We start from the raw sequence: 21,665 nt of genomic DNA, 5'->3' as shown, positions 1-21,665 counted from the left end.
CCCTTTCTACTCGCATGCCGCCGAACAAATTATTAATTCTGCAATTTCTGCAAAAAAAATCCCACAGAAAAGTTTTAGCGAATGTGTCATTTTTTTCGAGCTGGTCAGTAATCCATAATTTATATTTGAAAAAAAAAAGAATATACATTCTGAGTGTAAGTGGCATTTGACCTTAAGGCTAGTTGCTCAATTCTTATATAAAAATACAAATATTAAACTTTACCACTCGGATGCTGGACGAGCAAATTAGGTATTGATTCTGCAATTCGTAAGTGAAAAGGGTTAATATTTAATGAATGAATTTGGGAAAAAAAATGTTTTAGCAAATGTGTTTTTTCAGTCATTGCAGCCAAATTGTTTGAGTTATTTGATAATCCATAGTTTAAACTTGGAAAAAAGAAAATACATATAAGTGTAAGTGGCATTTGACCTTAAGGCAAGTTGCGATAGAATTTTGAAATTTTGACAAGGCCTACTATTCCAATAATCTCATTTGATGAATTTAGGGACTGAAGTCTGACATTATAAATTATTATAAATCGTATTTCATGATTTCTTCTTTTATCTTTATAAAAAAAAATCTAATAGTTGTACGCAATTTTCTAATTCTCGGTCAAATCTATGGTCAATTTTATTCTACGATTTATTCATACTACCAATTAACTAATTGCATGCTGCAATGTAGTTACGGTTGCAATCATGATTTTTTATTGCCACATAGTCATATCATTTAATTACAAGTTGCATTGAACACAATCATTTAAAATTATGATAAAGCATTGTATGCAATCTCAAAAGCAATTATATAAAAACTTACAATGGGCGAAACGTGAATATTTTGCAATATATAGTATATGGTAAATACTTGGATATCCTTCGGAGAAAAACCCCACAATATGTCACGTTTATTTAACTTAATAATGTTTCAGTTGTAAATTAACTTATAGAAAATGATTCCAAAAGTAGCTTATTTGTTCATTAATAAAATAGCTCTACTAATGTTTTATTTCTTCGTAGTATTCTCTAATAAAACAATATTTGCAAATTAAAGTGATAATTTTTCTTTTCGAAAAGATGTCTTAATTGATAAAATTGCATCAAAAGTGATATAATAATTTAGTTAAATCACTGAATCTACTGGCTACAGATTAACAAATATTTTAGTAGTTTATTTTATCATAGCAAAGTTACATAAACTTTGCAATATTTTATCAACTTAGTCGTTCACAATCGCGCTAATTAGTTAAAAATCATATTATATGAAACAAGATATGCCCATTATTACATTATCTAATGCGTAACTGCCACCACCAACTCCTTTACAAGATTATTACAAAACATCATTTGACTCGCGGTTTAGAAGGTAAATCTAAACAAAAACTCGTATAGCTGGTGAGCAAATCGATAACAAATATTTTTAGCAATATATAAGATTTATTCGTTTAAGTGTAGGTCCAAGGCGATTTACGCAGAGGCGTTTGCACATAAGGTGAAAGTAGTAGTCGTAGTAGAACGATCAGAATCTTTGCACATAATAGTGATATACGGTGTAGTATCCTCGTGATATGCCAACGTGCTCGAAACAAGGTTAATTTTTTTGCTAATGTTATTTTTATTCAGTCATGCTATTATATTATGATCATATGTTATTGTTGAATTTGGCGCTTGAAAATAATACTGAAATTAAATCAGGATTTTTTTTGCCTGTATCTGAATTCTACGAATTTCCGTTAACAAAAAAACTTTCTGTACTCTAGACCAGTGTGGGCAATTATGTATCGTATTTGATACGTTGTACATCATTAGAGTCATCACATGTTTTACTCGTTGGATCAAAACTGTCGATGTGCAATAAAATTTTATTATACAAGGTTATCCTCAAACCAGTTTGGATGTATGGCATCCATCTATGGGGTGCTGCTGAAGTCAGTAGCATACAAATAATGCAACGATTCGAAAATAAAATACTCAGACAAGCAATATCCGCGCCAAGGTATGTACCGACTTGGTTAATTCATCAAGGCACCGATACACTCACAATCAGCGAAGAAAGTAAAGAGTACCCTTAAATTCAAGAGTAAAATTGACCATCATCCAAATGAACTGATAGCAAGTCTTTATAACACCACAGATAATATAAGACTAAAAAGAAAGCATTTAATAGATTTAACATTTTAATCGATAATAAGTTGTTCTACCATATTATATATAATAGGTGTGTGTATGTATGTGTATATGTAGTCTGTGTAATGTAGTTTGTTTATAATTATATGTATATATTTGAGTTTCTTTTTTTTCTTTGTGATACCAAAATTTAATTAAGATATAACTAAGTACGTTAATAAACGGTGAACCACTGGGTTTTCCTTTTAAAATTAGATGTTATTTGTCAAAATATTTATCATGAATCCGACCGTAAAAAGCAAGAGAATGTCGCCTAAATCGACTGAGCTATCCTAGACAAATCTATACAAAAAACTGTACTATTTAGGTATGGCGCGCGGCCTATTTTTCAAAACAATAATTAATTTTTATAATTAAACCACTCACAGGCCTATAATATTTCAAACTCCTCGGTTTGACTATCAACTCTATCTCCATTAAAAGTTTCATCAAAATCCCACAAGAGTAAAAAATGACCAAAAGTAAAAAAAACAAAGGTTTTCCTTGGTAGTCTCGATGTTAATCCGCTACATTTATATTATAGGACATCAGAAAGATTGCCCTTTTCCAATTGTAATGAAAGAAAAACTTTTCACAGCAACACCTAGAACTGCTTGATATCAGGTTGCATGTAATTTAAAAAAAATGAATATAAAAAATATATAGCATTTCAAAAAGTCTTTGGAGAAATAGTAGAAACCAATTTGTCATGACATGTCGACTTTTGATTTTTAACCTCCTAATATTTTGAACAATGATGATTAAATAATGATGACAATATCATACTTGTAAGACCATGAACAAAAGTGTATGTATATTTTATTATAAACATAAAATCTAAGAAGGAATAATCGTTTCCACAAAAAAGTACGTAGTTTTAAATATGTAATAACACCAAATCCGGTATTTTTGGATAGATAATTTTAGAATTTTCAGAATTGTTGTTAAATTATAAACATATTACAGGAATTTGTTTACTATGCTAGCAATGCGTATTATGCGTTGCCATTCCACGAAATATTTAATTTAAGCTATTCAATAAAAATTAAAAGAATTCACAATAAAGCATTAAAAAAATATTATGCAAGAAAAGAAGAGTTGAATAAAAACTCCCAACGACAATGATCTTTACATTACAGATATTGTCATTTTGCAATATTTTCTTTAGCATAATTTTATGTTATTTTTATCATTTCGAATAAAAATACGAAATTCTTAAATAAATAACATCGCAAATGTGCAGATCATCGAAGATTTTACTTTAATTGACGTCAGTGACATGACCATATGATCAACCTTGCGTATTTTAACACAACGAGCATTTTTAATCATGATTTCTCAATTATTTAGTATAGTCGGCTAGCCAGCAACAATTTTGTAAAAGTCAAAAAAAATTTGATATTACTGACATAGATTCGATTTTACTTTGCATATTTTTTTTAAATTTCAATCTCAATATTAAAATATTGGTAATCTTAATCCAATGTCAAATTTCCTGCTAATAAAATTATCTACTTAATCTTCGATTGAAAAAACTAGGTAATTGAGAAAACTGATTGAACAATTTTTTCAAAAAACATTCAGATAAAATGTATTTAAGTGTACTGAAATGTTTGAGTTTTGTAATCAGCCCATAGATCCGATACTACATGGCCTGCTAGTCCTTATATGTTTTCCATTGTATAAGGTCTACAAAGATAGAAGGGACTATGACGTCAGTTGCTGAACGAGCGTTGCGGACAATCGTAGAATCTACATCTTCAAAATAAAAATAAATATATGAAAAATGAAAAGAATCTTAAAACTTTGACAAAGTCCTTCATGATTAAGAGTCCACAAGCACGAATTCAAAAATTATATATTTTCTACCAGATGTTACATTACAATTCCCTGAAGATCTTACCCGTGACCGTAATCTGACCAAGTGATTCTTTGCATTTTAATCACAATTAAGAACGGGGCATCCCAGCATCACATGATGTATAAACAAAATATTTGCCAACAAAAGCATATACAAATAAAAACAATTTTTATATATTTCAAGAACAATTAGAACTAAGTGAACTATGTTTAGAAAAACTCTAAAAGTTGTTGTAATAAACATTCTTTAACTTATCATCAAAATTACTGAATGTCTTCCTTTTGTAAAGACAGATTGTAATTCAATAAAACGAATAAAAAAAAAATCTTTAACTTGGTGTTTTAAAAAAGGCAACCCAATGGTTAACCAATTGTCTTTTCATTGAGATTTATATAAGATATATTTCTAATAGTAATCTAAATCTAAAGAATTCGTTTAGATTCTGAACAAATATTGAAGCAATTCCCCTTATTTTTTCATTTATCATCATATCTGAGATCTAGAATAATGTGAAAATCTGATAATCTCTACTGATTGATATCAAGCTGACCAAGATGGGTATCGTACCTAATATGGAACCTATGGTTGCTAATACAAGTCTATGACCAGCTCGTCAATAATAACATGTGACAGCATTTTGTTTAGCAATTGTTATATATACTTCTCATAAATCTAAATCCGTTGTTATCTCTTATATGACGTCCAAAGTACATTTTCATTACATAATTATAATTAAATAATTTTTATAATTATATGTTATTTATTAATTTTAAAAATTGTTTTGACAAAATGCACACTAATTAGATTTCATCAGATATTAATAATGATAAATTTAATAAAAACTTGTGCAATTATCAGATCGCGTTTCAAATTAATGTATGGTACAATTAAAAAATATTATAATATGATATAACAGTACAAAATATATATTAACAGAATTAGCTGATGACTAAGTTAAATTTTGTAATAGACTTATTCCTTTTCGATAGTTTAGGAGAAATCTAGGTGCAAATAGCATTTTGCCTTAAACAAATGTGTAAAATAATCAAAATATAATAGGATATAAAGGATTGATAAATAAGAATTGAAATTTAGTAATTTTTTTTTAATTTTGCAAATTTTTAAATTGTCCTTATAGAATTATATAGCTCATAATATTTTTGGATGTTCTTGAACCAATATAAATGAATTATCATACAACGTTTCATTAAAATCACAAAAATAAATTAAAATTAATTACCAGAATACGGATCGATCAATCTTTATTAGAAATTAATCAGCACGATTCCGAATTAATATCTCAAACAGTTTTTAAAAGTCTAAATTCAGTGTAGAAATTTTGGCAAAAACTTTTTTTTAAATTCATTCAATATTATACAGCAATCAGAGTTATTGATTAAACTCTATACGTTAGAGGGCTAAATTATTATAAATAAAAATAATCACAGAAAGAAATAAAGAAAATGAAAAAATAATAATAAACATAAACAGAAATGAATTATGTACAAATAAAAAAAATAATAAAAAAATGTAAATGCTCCAATAAGCAATTGACCATGGAAAACAATTGGCAAAGACTTGAATGAAAAATTTTGCATTTTTCTGATAATTATAGAAACCGAGTCCTAATCAAGCTTCATGGAATAGATTTTAAGTTTTTGAAATCAGTTTATTTATTTTTGAGAAACTATCGACGAAAGGTTAAATTTTGGTTTGCACACAAAAATACTAATCCAAAATTGGTTTCAGATTTTATGGCAAAAGCGAACTTCTCTTTCGGGAAGTTTATGATTTTTACAATGCAGTAAAATCATTTTATAATTAGAAAAAGTGTAAGAAGAAAGCATTTTTATTTCTATTAATTTAATAGAATTTTAACCAACTATCAGTATAATAAAATAAAAAGTATAATTGCCTCTTGATTCATTTCACCAAATAAATCCAATAAATTTAACATCAAACTTTAAAATAGCTGTTATAAAAAAATAAATTTACATCGACCTTACCGAACACGTAAGACGGTCGTTTTGTCACAATTTCATATAAAAGCATTTTAATCACCTAAAGCAATAAATTTTACGAGTATAACTGAATCATTTATTATGCATCTCGTAAAATTTCAAAAACTTTCCACTAAATAAAAATGTTACGTAAATTCGGCCAAAAAATTGATGCAGTATAGTAAAACGATCTTATATAATACATTATTTTTCAAATATTAAATATATAAATAATAAATTATAACCCATATGAGTAAAAAAAGAAACAGTAATATAAAATAATTGAAATCGTATAATAAACTAAACTATACTTATTTTGAGATGAGTTTTATTTTCGATCAACTATTACTGTTATTATAAGTTTGTTAGATAAATTTAAAATTGCATTAGAATTTTAGTGAAAAGCCAAATTATTCTGATAAACAATTCTATAGTCGCAATTTTAGAAGATGCTAAATTTCAAAATTCTTATTAATTAAGTCGATTATTTATACAAATCCGAAAATTTACCACTTGTCTTAAGACAAAGCACCACTTACACCTAGTTATAATATTTTTATCGATTAAATAAAAGTCGAGGCAACAATTTAATATTCCAAAAAAATTTATAACAAATATTTTGTTACAAATTATTCATTTCATATGAGTGACATTAATTTCAGATTGAAGTGATTTATGGCTATTTGTTTAATAAAAAACGTTTTCAATCGATTATTAATTTTTAATGGCTTAGGTATTAAAATGGTTGGAATATTATTTTAAATAATACTATTGTTTCGCCTTGTAGTTTTATAACAATGTGAAAAAAGTTTTCTTAAAACATTCATAAAATAGAGTATAAAATGTTATTAACTATCGAGCAATTTGTGCTAATAGTTCTAATATAATAAATAATGATTTAATATAGGGAATAATAATTTGATATATCAGAATTGGTAAAAGTTTTAAAGTTGCAAATTCAAATTTTTGATCATTATTTCAAACGATTTCTAAGATGAACAAATGTAAGATCAATTGTTTTTTGTATACAGGCCCCACAGTAGTGCTCAGTTTATATGATATATCATAATAAAGCATTTGCTATTTAAATAGCTATCAAAATCATACTTCGTAACATCATCGCACATAAAATGTTTCCTGCATTTTCCATTGATAAATAAATTAATTCAATCTACTGTATAAATATAACTACGGTGAATAATTGGTTTTATTTCAAACAATTGTAATAAAAAATATTCTGGAAAGTTTGAATAATGACGAACAAAAATTGCAAAAAATAGTAAATAGCCAATATTGAATTACCATCTTCGAAACTAATCAGCTCGTCTCCCTATCAAAAAAGATCGAATGTTTTTTGAATCATTCAAATCGGTTGATCGGTGTTCTCGAAATTTATTTATCAAATAAATTATATCTTACTGTTAAATTCATTAAGCAGGGATGATATCCGTTTTACTTAAGAATATAGATGCAAATATTTTTTCAAATGAAAATATCCTTCGAGCACTAGTATATAAAAATTAATTATTACTGCAATTTAGTTTTGTCTTCATGGAAAATTGTTGAAATACGCAAATAGTGTTACGTACTGATTAAGTAGATACAAAATTTTTTGTAACATCATGGATCTCTCATAATAAATAACTTTTGCAAATCGTATATATCTAAGATATGCGGAAGTGTGATATTAAAATTACTTTCACAAAGATTTTGGTAGGCGATTATAGATTTTTTGCTAAACTCCAATTAAAAAGAAAGCTAATCCGGTTTATTTAATTATCTATGAGATCAAAATGTGCGTTTCAGATCATTGATGATCTCGATTTAACTTCTAAAGCAAAATCCAAGTATTTTCCATGTATCAATTTTTTTTTATTAAAGATGTTACCTTGAGCAACTATAACCTTTTTTGTCTGATGATAGACAGACAGAAATGATTACTACTACCCATGTAACATGGAAAAAAATTAATCAATTATGAATTTAGATGAAAAACAAGGAGTAGTAGCATCAAAAAAAGGATGGAAACAGATGAAATATAAAGATCAAAACAAAAAGATTTGGCAAAAATAAATATATTAAGTCATCAAAAATGAGATGATGAACAAAAAAGATCAATAGTTTAGAGAAAAAAAAGATTTTAAAATAAAAAGGCTTAAAACTATTCCTGAAAAGATTACTATACTGTTCACATATTTCTGTACTATTTTTTGTGTAACATTTAGAGCTAGATGCACTATTGCTCAATTTAACTCATAAATCATTAATAATATTTTAATAATTACATTACATGTCATTATTTCAAATTTAGCATCCGAGTTTCATTAGATAAATGTCAAAGCAATTGATAAAATATTAATTAATGAATAGTTTCAGAACCCATAAATCATTCCCAACGCGTTTAAATATTATAAAAAATAGTAAATCATTACATCGACCCTGACTTTTAATAATATACATATGTTTCACATAGAGAAAAAATTAAAAAGTCAGAAAAAAGTCTGTGATGTCTCAAACATATATAAAAATAATATTCTTTAATGCTATGCAAATATTTGCATATACATGATAAGTTTGCCGATAATTATAATGCATAAGGCAATTTATGAGTTCTGTGATAATTTACGTTAATTAGAAGAATCTTATAATACATCAGTTGATGTTATAATTAGGTGACGATTTTAAATGACAATTTAGAATGCAGTCAGGGTCGAATTTTTAAAGATATATTTTGATACATGAAGTTCTTCAAACACAATTACATGATGATTGAAGTTGCAAAAACAATATTTATTTAGGCGTTATTTGACATATTCCACTTAGTAAGTGAATATTATAGAATTTATTAATCGGAAATTACTTTATTTCTCTAATGAAAGCTTGTTTATGAATGCTAATTACAATGACAAACCGATCATGTCATATTTGAAGTATGACTTCAATTACATTATTGTTCTTAAATATTATACATATTTTTAATGCTATTATAAATTTATAATTTATAATTTATTATTATACATATTTTTAATGCTATTATAAATTTATAATTTATAATTTATTATTTTATATAAATGTGTATAATGGTTGACACTAATGAATATGTGCATCACGAGTGTTACCATATTACTAATAAATATTATTCAAAATTGTTGTACGATGCATTTATTTTTACTTAAATGCTATCTTCGATAAAACAAAGCTACTAAATCGTTTTTTTTTTCTTGCGAAAACAATATGGGTTCTTACGACATGTAGACATTATCGACTTTCTTCGAAACTAATTTATAAGAAATAAAAAAATAAGATAAAAAAACAGATACATTATTTTCTGATATTATACCTAAAAAGGACTATCTCTTTTTCGACAAAATCCTAAAATTTGTTATTATTAATTAAGGATTCCAGAAATGTTTACAAAATTATGCATATTAATTCTGTAAGTTCTTTTAAGTTATTTTTAACTTCTCGAAGAAAAAGTTAGAAACCAGAAAAAATTGGAATCCATTGAAATCCATTAAAACTTTCAAAAAACTTTTGTTCGACAATCGGTCCAACCTCTTCTTTATAATTAGCAAATAAGTAATTTTTGGTGTAATTTTCACCAAAATACCTGAGCTAATTTTGGATTTCAAAACTTTTCAAGAAAAAAAAATCATTTTGCACTAATTGTTAACTCAAAAAAATGCGACTTTAGTTAATAATACGAGTATTTTTGATGGTCTGAAAGAGCATCTTGATCTAAAATATTAGACCTACAAAATTAGGTTAAATTGTAAAAATTCATTAAAATTTGGGATATTTATGGTATTAAGATAAATGTCACTTACACCCAGTTTTTTCATTTATTTAAATTACAGTAATGGGCCGAAAATCAAAAATGAGAATTTTTGCATATCTTCACGTTTCAGAGGTTCCTGAAGATTTTGGCATACCTCAGAAAAAATAGACGTGTGCGTGTGCGTGAGTATGTGTGGATACAAATTTTCGTCGACGATTTCGGGAACGTGGATCAACCAAATTGAATGGTTCAAAAAACATTCGATTCCTATTGATAGGAAGATGTACTGATTAGTTTTTGGCAAAGGCAAAGGCAGGTCCAGCCTTTTCAGAGATACGAAGCAAAGAGTGCAGAAATTAGAAATCGGATTTTTGAGAGAACGGAGCATCCGATTTGAATGATCCAAAAAAACATTCAATTTATAATGATTGGGAGAAGTAGTGATTAGTTTTTGGCAAAGGCAGGTCCAGTCATTTCGGAAATACGGAGCTATAAATGTGAAAAAATGGCAGTTTTTGAGAGAACGAACTATCCAATTTGAATGATACAAAAAACGTTCAATTTGTAATGATTGAGAGAAGTGATGAATATAATTTTAAGAGAAGCTAAACAAAACATTTTTCGGTGTACATATTAATTTCAACATCAATCTAGATATTTAATAGCTTTAAACTCATTTGTGTAACGATAATATTAATGACGGTTTCAACAAACAAACTGCTGTAATCACAATAATCACTTGAAAGTACAAAAAACATTGCACTTTTATTACCATAAATGCGTTTTGTAAATTAGTCTTCAAGTAGTACGATGCTGCAATTACAGCTGAACAATTATTATAAATAACAATGAACTTGTGATTTCTATTTGTTTAGCAATTATTTTTCGAAAAGAACGTCTCTGACGAGTTACTAATTAATTTTATACTTCTGTCTCCAGCAATTGGCTTAAAGTATCAACACTGTTATGACGGCACTAATTGTGATAATGAACCCAAAATAAAAGTTGTTCGAAAAATTCAGATTTTATCACCGGGCACAGACAAATAATTACAATGTAGATCTTATCGAATCCGGTTTATGATGACATATATTTGTTGACATAATAATAAAAATAGTATGTTGCCTTATTTTATAAAAGAAATTATTTATATGAAATAAAAATCTCAACAAATTAACAATGGTCAACCGCTGGGTTGCATAAATAACATGATTAACTTGGGGGGTGCATAGCATTGTGCTTTAAGGCAAATTGCTGGAACTTCTCGTACCGTAATTAAAAAACTTGGTACGGAACCCAAAAAAATTTACACAAAATGTGTACACATTATTAACATCTCTATAAAATATCTGATAATTTTATGTACATATGTCCAATAAACATTTTGGACCGCCAAATGACTTATTAACTTTAACTTATTTTTATGGAGAGTCTATAACCGCTGGAACTGCCTTCCCAAAAATTTGAACAGTTCTAGTTTAATCCTTTATTTAACTTAAATTTTAGGACAGATATAGAAATTACTATATAATAAAAAAAATCATATTGCCTAAAAATCAACTGCAATAAAAAAAAATTATTAATAGTAATTTTTACACCTGTCCTAAAATGGTTCGAAAATTCGAAAAATTCTGAATAAATTTCAAAATAAAAGTCTAATTGAAAGCATAATGTAAGTTAACCAATCTATTAAAATTTAATCATCTGACTATTTAAGGAAAATCTTATTTCTTAAATTATTATTCTGGATTTATAAATAGTATAATCAAATGTTTTTATATAAGTCAATACAAACATAAATAATAAATTAAGTAAAAATTTATAAGTGCCAATACTCAAAAATAATTGGCATCATTAACTTGTACTTAATAATCAATAAATAAAATAAAAATAAATAAAACAACTAGTAATTAATCGCTTAATGAAATGGTTTTGCGAATTCCAAAAATCTGTACTTGATTAAATTTTATCATCAATTTTTAATTAAAAATATCTAAAAGAATATTTTTCCAAAACTAATCAATGCATTTGCCGATAGATTATATGAGAATTTAAACAAATTTAAATTGATATTGAAATGATTATTGTAAATGATAGTATTGAAATGCATGCAGAATTTTGATTGGTATGAATAGAAAACTATATACAAGGCTACTAATGATGATAAAAAATTAAAATTATAAAACTAAAATAATATAGAAACAACACAAATATATGGAAAAAATAAAGCCAACAAGTTATCAAAGAATTAAAATAATCAACGCCAAAGTATGAATTTAATTGAATTACCAGGAATATATAATCAATGTACTAAAATTATATTCGTTGTGAATAAAATTGCTTCTATTTGTTAGTCTAAATTTTAATTTTTGTTTCTTCCAAAACATTCTCGAAAATTTCGTTAAAACATAAATAACCAGTGGCGCATGGCATCGTGCCTTAAGGCAAATTGTTTGAACTTTCCGTACCGAAAATTGAATTTTGTTACCTATGTAGGATACAATAAAATTTACCGTGATCATTCAGATATTTAATTTCACTCTTATTAATTAAATTTGCTTATTTCTCTCATTATAACAAATTAGTCCTTAGAAATGTGTATAAAACTTTCATTTTCAGAATTTGCAATTCCTTAACCTTTCGTTCTAATGATTTATTAACCTACCACTTAATTGATTTAAATTTTTAAAATGAGAATTATAAAGTAAGTATATGCATTTAGTTACAAATCACACATTTGCTCATAAAGCAACATAATTTACTACATATTTATTAAAATATCTAAAAACATGAAATTCAAAAATTAATATCAAAAATATGTGATGTGTTACAATATAATAAGATTTAAATCAAGCTTGACTATGACTAAAATGCTTTTATTGTTTGTGCATAATTTCAAATGGATTTATGTAAATGAAACGAAATCAGTTGCATCATCGGTGTTAAAACATACAATAAGTGTGTTTGAAAATGTATATTAATTAATTAACTTTCCTGATTATATATTTATATATGCAATTTACTAGACAAATTAATTTCTTATTTATGGAATATAATTTTTATAAAGAAAAAACAGTGAAGCGCGGGTTGGGGGAAGATTGTAAAACTTGTTCTCCTGAGGTAAAAAAAAGATGGTCATTGTGATTACATATTAATAAATTAAAAATTAATAGTTTTATAGAAAAAAAGATGAAATTTAAGTAAGAATGTTGGAGTACTTGCAGATATATAATATCTTATACTTATTAATATTTATTAGTATTTTCAGCTTGCTTATAAAGAAGTACAGAATCGCTCCATAGTTTATGAAGATTAGAGTTAGATTTCTAAATTAATTTGTCAGTAGTATTTCAAAACACTTATTAAATGGTTAAATTGCAAAATTTTAATACAAAGCGTACGATCTGACAAGCTATTAAATGTATAATATAAAAATTAAGATATTGCACCAAATTAATAAAATTTCAGTATGCAAAATAATATTTATTAATGTATCCTATTTACAAGTCTATTAGGACCAGGTCACTAACATTCGCATATAACCCGCATTTCTATTTTTTTTAAAGAGACAAATGGCTCAGCATACAAATGCGAATTAATTCAACAACATTGATTGATTATAAAAAATCTCATTAAAACAAGTTATTTTGCATATGGTTAAAAAAAAATTAAACGAAGTCGTGTTATGTTAACGGTGTAAAATATGGCACATGATATGATTTATAATTGAAACTGTTAAAAAAGTGTATGAACAAATATTAAATTTTATTTTAAACTAGGTATAAGATTTTTTTTATTTTTCTTAAAGGCAAGGCAAGAATTTTCAACTTCCCTTAGGGCAAATTTTCGTCGACGATTTCGGGAACACGGATGAAGCATGAAGGAATTTAAACAAAATATATACTCTTATACTATCTCTATAAAATATCTGATAATTTGATGTGCATACGTCTAATGATCATTTTTGACCGTCAAATAGCATTTTTTTTTACTTTTTTTACTAGATCTCTGAAACCGCTAGACCTACATTTATGAAAATTTGATCAGTTCTTCATCTTGTCAATACAAGTAAAATGTTTTTTTTTTAATTATTCAAATCGAACGCTCCGTTCTCTTAAAAACTGAGTTACCATTTTTAGAACTTTTTGCCCCGTATCGTCAGAACGGCTAGACCTGCCACCGCCAAAAACTAACCAGCACATCTCCTTATCAATACAAATCGAATATTTTTTGAATTATTCAAATCGGTTGATCGGTGTTATCGAAATCGTTGAGGAAAATTTGTATCCGCACACACATACATACATCCATTTTTTCTAAGGAATGCCAAAATGTTCAGAAGGTTTTAAAACGTAAAGATATATAAAAAAATTCGATTTTTTTGCGATTACTATAACTTGCCCTACGGGAAGTTAATAAGAAGTGAACCACTGGGGTTTCCTTTTAAAATTCTATGTTATTTATCAAATTAAAAACTCAATGCCTTTATATATATAGACATATTGTAATTTACAGGAAAATAAAAAAAGTACATTTAAAAATATATTTCTAGTCCATCATTATTCAATAAAACACAAATAAACATATGTAGATAACTGTTTCTCAGTCCAATGTTTATTTATTTATATATTAGCAAACCGTCAACTAACAATTAAAATATAGCCATTGTGTACAGATTCGTTCTGATTAATTCTACAATGAAGAATTCATGTACTGTGTAAAATGTAATTGTAATTGTAGTTGTACCAAGAGTTTTTTAGAACTGAATATATATTATGCAAAAAAAAATGCTGAATAATAAAATTAATTAAAATGCTTACATCTTTCGAAATAGTGTTGTGATGACATAATAGAAGAAATATATATATATATATATATATATATATATATATAGATTTTTTGCGCCACGCTAAAACATCTTGAAATGTTAGCCAATAAGTCAGAAATAAAATAACAATGAATAATAATGAAATATCTGAAGATTAAAAGATGAAAAAATTTAAAAAACCATAATAAAGAAAATTAAGATTAAATTTAATAACGAAAAATATTCTGTACGTTTCGACGCATAATACTTGCTATCATTTAGGGGTTTTGAGTATAAAACAAATAAGAGAAATTATGAATTACTACATACAATATCAATACAAAAAACATTTAATTTATAAAAAAAATTAGAAAATTAAGATATTTTTAATAAAATTGAGACATTTTTAATAAAATTGTGACATTTCCATCATTTTTCAATACAATCTGTAATTAATGTCAAGCCAGCTTGCCAAATACTCCAAATAATGATAAAAAAATTTAAATAAATGCAACAAAATTCGGCAAATAAATAAATGAACAGAAAGAAATTATGAAAATTTTTCCAATTTTTTCTTTGCTTTTTTAAGTAATTGAACCAAATACATATATGAATTTTCATATTTGTTAAATATCAACAACTGAAAATTCTATTCAAAATGACAAATGAAATAATATATAAGTACTTAGTATATAAATTTTCTATTCAAAATGATTAAGATGATATATATTAAAAGAAATAAATTTTGGAATAAGAACAATATTGAAACAAGTTTGTTTGATATTAATAACATTTAGTACAAAGACATATGAATCTTTTTTTTTTAATTTAAAAGATTTAGAAGGCAACCTAGTAGTAGCCTATCTAATATATTTTTAACGTAGTTTCTTAATTAGCAATTTTGACTAAACAATCATTTGTCTAGTAATAAAATAATTAATTTTGCAGCAATATCCCAAAGGCTATTTTTGATATAATATTTGAAACCAAATTTTTAATCTCTAGTCAAAATTTGTCATCACAACTGCTTGATATCAAGCTGACCGAGGTGGGTATCGAACCCAGAAACCAGTAGTTGCTGAACAACGTTCTTACTAGCCTTATCATTAAAAAAAAATCCATCCAAACATAAAGAAATTTACATAGTATTTTAGAGGAAGAAAAACAATATATTAAAATAAAAATTGTAAATGCTTTCAAAAATTTAAATCAGAAGAAAACAATATTTATAGACAATACATATAACGATGCTTTGAAATTTTCGTAAATAAAAATGAATTCAATGTGCAGTCTTTTGTAGGAAAATCACTGGAGATCCAGTGGTCATTTTCAGGGGAATCACAGGAGTGAGATGCTTATGTAATTTTTGTATTTTTTTTTGTTAAACCTTAAAAAAAATAGTACATAATATTGTATGTATCTCTGATTGCTATTATTATTAATAAAAATAACAAATTAAAATAATATAATTATGTAGTAAAATAATAAAGGTAAATGCAATATAAAACACGCGCTTTAATGAATATGTAACAGTATATATTATTAGCAAAAACATTAAACTAATTTGTACTATCAACACTCGACAGTTAATATTTCCAGTAAATTGATGTTAAAGTTAATAAACTCTTATCTAAACATTTACCGCTTTTGCAAATTGCTTGATCTCACGACAAAACCAGTTTTCTGAATATTTTATTTGGATGTACCGACGTAATCGTTTTATTAATATTTAATATTTAATAATAATAATATACATGCTAAAATTCGTTTTTTACCATTTTTTATAATTCAGAAAATTCATTCCTAAACATTTTCAAAAAAAAATCGTATATTATAATGTTTGTCATATTTTTTAAATTATATAATATGGGTCAAACATAATTAAAAATAGAGGTTTGGCCAGGATGGATCATCTCATATTACTTCACAGTATGTTTTTCAACAAATGCCATTTGGTTGATTTTATCTAAACATATTTATATTTATATTAATCGAAATATATTTTAATATATTAATATTATTAAAAATTATTTAATATTTTTCAAGAATATATTACTATCAAATTTGAATTGAATAATGAATTGAATTTTGATCAGCACGTATTTTTTCCACAAGCAGAAACAAAATAATGAAAATTTTACATAAAAAATCGGAATTAACTAAAATATTCGAAAATTTGTTAATGTATTTTTTTAATTCATAATTTATACAAATATTTGAAATATAAACATCAAATATTTGTTAGACTTTGGATATTTATTTTTGCTGAAGTAGAAATAATTTGATTTGTTAAAAATGTAAAATTATTATATAAGTATTATTAATGTGAATTTCTTGGGCTAGATTAAAACTAAAATATTTTAGGATTTTAATTAATAAATAATACAAATATTTAATATTTAATTGATAAAATATTTGTTTGAATTTAGATATTTTTTCTGATGTAGCATTTTGGTACGAAACTCAAAAAAAATTACACAAAATGTGTACACATTAATAATATTTCTATAAAATATCAGATAATTTGATATACATATGTCCAATAAACATTTTTGACCGCCAAATGACATTTTTTTAATTTATTTTTATTGAGAGTCCATAACCGCTGGGGACCTACCTTCCGAAAAATTTGATCAGTTCTTCATCTTGTTAATACAAGTATAATGTTTTTTGAATTATTAAAATCGGACGCTCCGTCCTCTTAAAAACTGAGTTACCGTTTTTGGCACTTTTTGCCCTGTATCTTCGGAACGGCTAGACCTGCCTTTTGCCAAAAACTAATCAGAATGTCCCCTTATCAATACGAATCAAATGTTTTATGAATTATTTAAATCGGTTGATCGGTGTTCCCAAAATCGTCGACGAAACACACACATACATCCATTTGTCTATGGTATGCCAAAATGTTCAAAAACCTTTGAAACGTAAAGATATATAAAAATGTTCATTTTCGATGTTTTGCGATTACTATAACTTACCCTACGGAAAGTTAATATTTAACTGATATTATCGGACTACAAATTAATATGCAATATTATGAAAAAAATATGCATACAAAATTATTATTTAATTATTTTTTTATATCATTTCAAAATTTTTGGTTTATTTTCGAAAACAGTATTTTGGAAAGTAGCGTAGTCGTCCCCCGTGTAGTAGTAAACGAAAATAAAAAAAAATTGAAAAAAATCTATATGAATTATCTTTAAATTTGTGAAATTATATTAAATTAGAATAGGAAACTTTAGCTAATGTACATGGTGCCCAATAAAAGCCAAAATCCGTATATTTCATATTATTATTTACTAATATTGTAATATGTTTTTAATTAGATAATTTTCCACAATTACGTATACATTTGTCGATAACAATAATGCTAATTCTAAAAATTGCCAATTGTTTCAAACAAATATGTAACCATTTCTTTGTAAATTATATTAAATTTAAATATAAGTATTATATTGAATTTAATAAATGGCTTACCTTATTAATAAAACAATAGGTACAATAAAATCACTAGTCACTGCTATAAAATTAAATAATACTTTATAAAATCACAGTAAATTTATAAGCACTGTAAAAAATTTTAATTATATTATAAACACTGCTTGCAACATAAACCTTAGCACAACCAATTATAATCGGTGAAATAATTTTTTATCACGTTAAGAATGAATTAAAATTACTTTTTGTTTAATGGAATTTAAAATACTGTTTCGATATGAATTTTATGATTTTTTTTCCTTTTCGATTAATAGTGTTTGATTAATTTTATTTTCGATGTTTGTAAGGCCGCGTTTTGCGGAACAATGAGCCGGCTTCGACCTAGCACGATCGTTTCATGCAGGTGGCGGTTAATACGCCACTTCTCGGCGAGGTGGAAACATTTCAAAAGCATTTGATTTGCTGGATTGTCTGCAATTCCGATGATTGTTATATAATAAGTTTGTTTATGTCCACATTACAATAGAAATGAACGGATTCATAATGCTATTGAGTGATATGCCAATGGCAGAGTGGTAATTTTTACCTTCATTGGATGACTACACCTTATTAATATGCCAACTTTAAAATATAGCAAAATTTCGGTATCAAACAAATTTTTAATTACCCGTAAGGTAGTTATATTAATGGGCGAAAATCGAAAATGAATTTTTTTGCATATCTTCTCGTTTTGAAGGTTTCTGAACATTTTGGCAGAGCTCAGAAAAAATAGATGTGTGTATATGTGTGTGTGTTTTGTGTGTTCGCATTTTTTTCGTTCTTTTTCGGGCGCACGGATCAACCGATTTGAATAGTTCAAAAAACATTCGATTCCTATTGATAGAAAGATGCGCTAATTAGTTTTTGGCAAAGGCAGGTCCAGTCGTTACGGAGATACGGAGCAAAGAGTGCAGAAAATACATATCGAGTTTTTGAGAGAACGGAGTATCCGATTTGAATGATCTAAAAAACATTCAATTTGTAATGATAATGACAATATAGTATACAATGTCCCTTCTTGGCGGACTATTGTAAAGTCATTAAATTTACTAAATGTCCTTTACTGGACAGTTGTAAATAAAAGAGTTAATAAAAAAAAAAAAAAAAAATGTAATGATTGGAAGAAGAGGTGATTAGTTTTTGGCAAAGGCTGACAAAGGCTTGGCAGAAGGCTTTTGGTTTTGAACTGCTTATAAATAAGATTTTTAACATCCCAAAAAAGAATTTTATTTTTTTACCAGAAAATACGAATTGCTAACTTTGTGTTTTCTCAACGCTTCAAGACATTCTGAATCGTTCAACACCAAATTTGGAAAAAGTGTGTGTGTATGCGGATTTTTCATCGACGTATTCTCAAAAATAGCTGAACTATTTCAAATGAAACTGGATCAGTAATTGTGTTGAATATTTTCTTAAGAATTAGCAGAAAAGTGCAAACAATTTTATCCATGCTTTCGTAAATAATCGGAACCAATTTTGGTACCTCAAATACTATTCAAAAACTATCATTTGGAAATAGTTCTGATGATTTTTTGGCAAAGATCAGTCGGGTCGTTTCTTTGTAATTGCTTGTTAGAAAAAATGTGACAATTTTAATAAAACCTTATAGTAATAGAGCCCTATTAGGCCATTTGCCGAAAATAACTAACATGTTTAAAAAATTTGTACACAATAGAATAATCTGACATGTCAAAGTAAATTGTGAAATTTACTTTTCTCATAATTGCTTAAGGAGTTCATAAAATAACATAATAAATTAATTCATTGGACAATTTGGCAAAACCTAATCACTTTCTACTGTATGTTAATAAATATCTCATAATGTAACATAAAATCAACATAAAATAAAAATATTTTACATTGATTTTATTATTATATAATTGATTTACGAGTAAATTCGATTTCTCACAGGAAATCAATAGAAATGAAAAACAGACCAACTGATACTTTGTGAAAAAAATCTTCTATCCTATGTGAATTAAGAAAATAGTTACTTCAAATGACAATTCACTACTATGTTGCTCTCAAACAAAAATCAGTGTCAGAAAACGTAATTATTTGCAAGAAGTTAATGATAAAATTCAATTGCAATTGCAAATAATTAATCATAACAAACGTTGCAATAGTTTTTCCCACAAATGGCATATAAATGACTCAAATTAATATTGCTTGTTGACTAAATCAATTAATTAGATATGCCTTAAAACAAATTGCCACTTACAACTAGTTCTAGAGTGATACTTCTTGCACCACATTTATACATGGGTTGGAACGTAATAAAAATGATGTTTGGTATGACAGAGTATTAGCCATCATTGCTCTTAAAGCCTTACTTAGTCACTCATGAACAAAATATAGAATGTTTTGATGCGGAAATCTCCATACTTTTTAATTTTAAATTGGCTCGGTACTTACGACTACAAAATACTGATAACTTTTTATTTGGTTTTCCAAAGTTTTTAAGACGCTTATGAACGATTTAAGATGCAAGAAGAATAAAATACTTAATTTTTAACTTTTTGGCAATAATAAAAAACTTATTTAATCACTTACCTTACATATTGAGGTAGGTATATAGGCTTAATTTATTAGCATTTCTACCGTGAAGACCGATTATGTAACCATTGTTTGACTGTGCAACTGTACCAAAAAGTGTCATTGGAGTGCCTCATGTTCTTCCAAAACTTGATATTCCTGAGAAATGCTCGAGTCTAACCTGCAAATAATAAGATGCAAATTAAAGTAAACGATTTACATCGCATATTCAAAAATAACTCAACATTTAACCAACATACATCATCATTGACAAATTGATTTTAGTTAATTCCCGCCAAAGAAACTCCCGCCATTTAGGAAGGGCTCAACCAAAACCATTCAACGATTTATTAATAAAACTCGCTCCAAAAAAATTCAAATACGGACTTAATGTCATTTTGTCGAAAGCACAAGCTTTAAAAATCAAAATTCTTAAATACACAATTCATAAATCTATCTATACTATATCTAGAATGATATAGATGTAACACCTACCGTGCCATAAGAATATTAGACTTGGTATTAATCTTAGTTGTAGAGGGTTTACAGTATTGATTAAACTAATAAAAAAATACAATACTCACTTATCACACACACTTATGTAGCAATCCAATAAAAACAAGCTTTAATCACACTAACATAAAACACTGTCCTGATTTTTCCGTTACTCATGTGACAACGCCAACCCGGGTTGGGCTGGCGTCCCGGGTCAAACGACATCTTGAGCCTATGAAAAGCAGGAACGGACTGAACTTAAGAGATTGGAAACGGTTATAATGTAAACTTCCATAGATCAATAATGGTGCATTATAAAGATAGGAAACTCGGTTCCTAACGGTAAACGAACCGTTTGAAGTTGTATCAAAATATCGATATAATAGATGCAACTGCCCTCTGTTGGTGTATTTGATTTTATTTCTTTTCAGAAGGTATCTTGTAAACAAATGACAAGGGCAAGCAAACAATCGGTATATGTTTTCATAAATGAATATTATGTAATAGTCATAAAATTAAAAGTAATCGGTATGTTTTCATAAATGA

At 26.6% G+C, this 21,665-nt stretch overlaps 1 pseudogene; it reads right to left on the bottom strand.

Moving 5' to 3' along the window:
* Positions 1 to 21,330, bottom strand: part of LOC113365701 — a 40,842-nt pseudogene extending 19,512 nt beyond the window's left edge.
* Between the last annotated feature and the right edge of the window lie 335 nt (positions 21,331 to 21,665).

The sequence above is a fragment of the Ctenocephalides felis genome, unplaced genomic scaffold (genome assembly GCF_003426905.1).
Source record: "Ctenocephalides felis isolate EL2017-DRISC unplaced genomic scaffold, ASM342690v1 CF-g0.4_SCAFFOLD_01170, whole genome shotgun sequence".
In the NCBI taxonomy this organism is placed as follows: Eukaryota; Metazoa; Arthropoda; class Insecta; order Siphonaptera; family Pulicidae; genus Ctenocephalides; species Ctenocephalides felis.
Note: the sequence above shows the minus strand (reverse complement) of the source record. Positions and strands in the feature narration are given on the sequence as shown.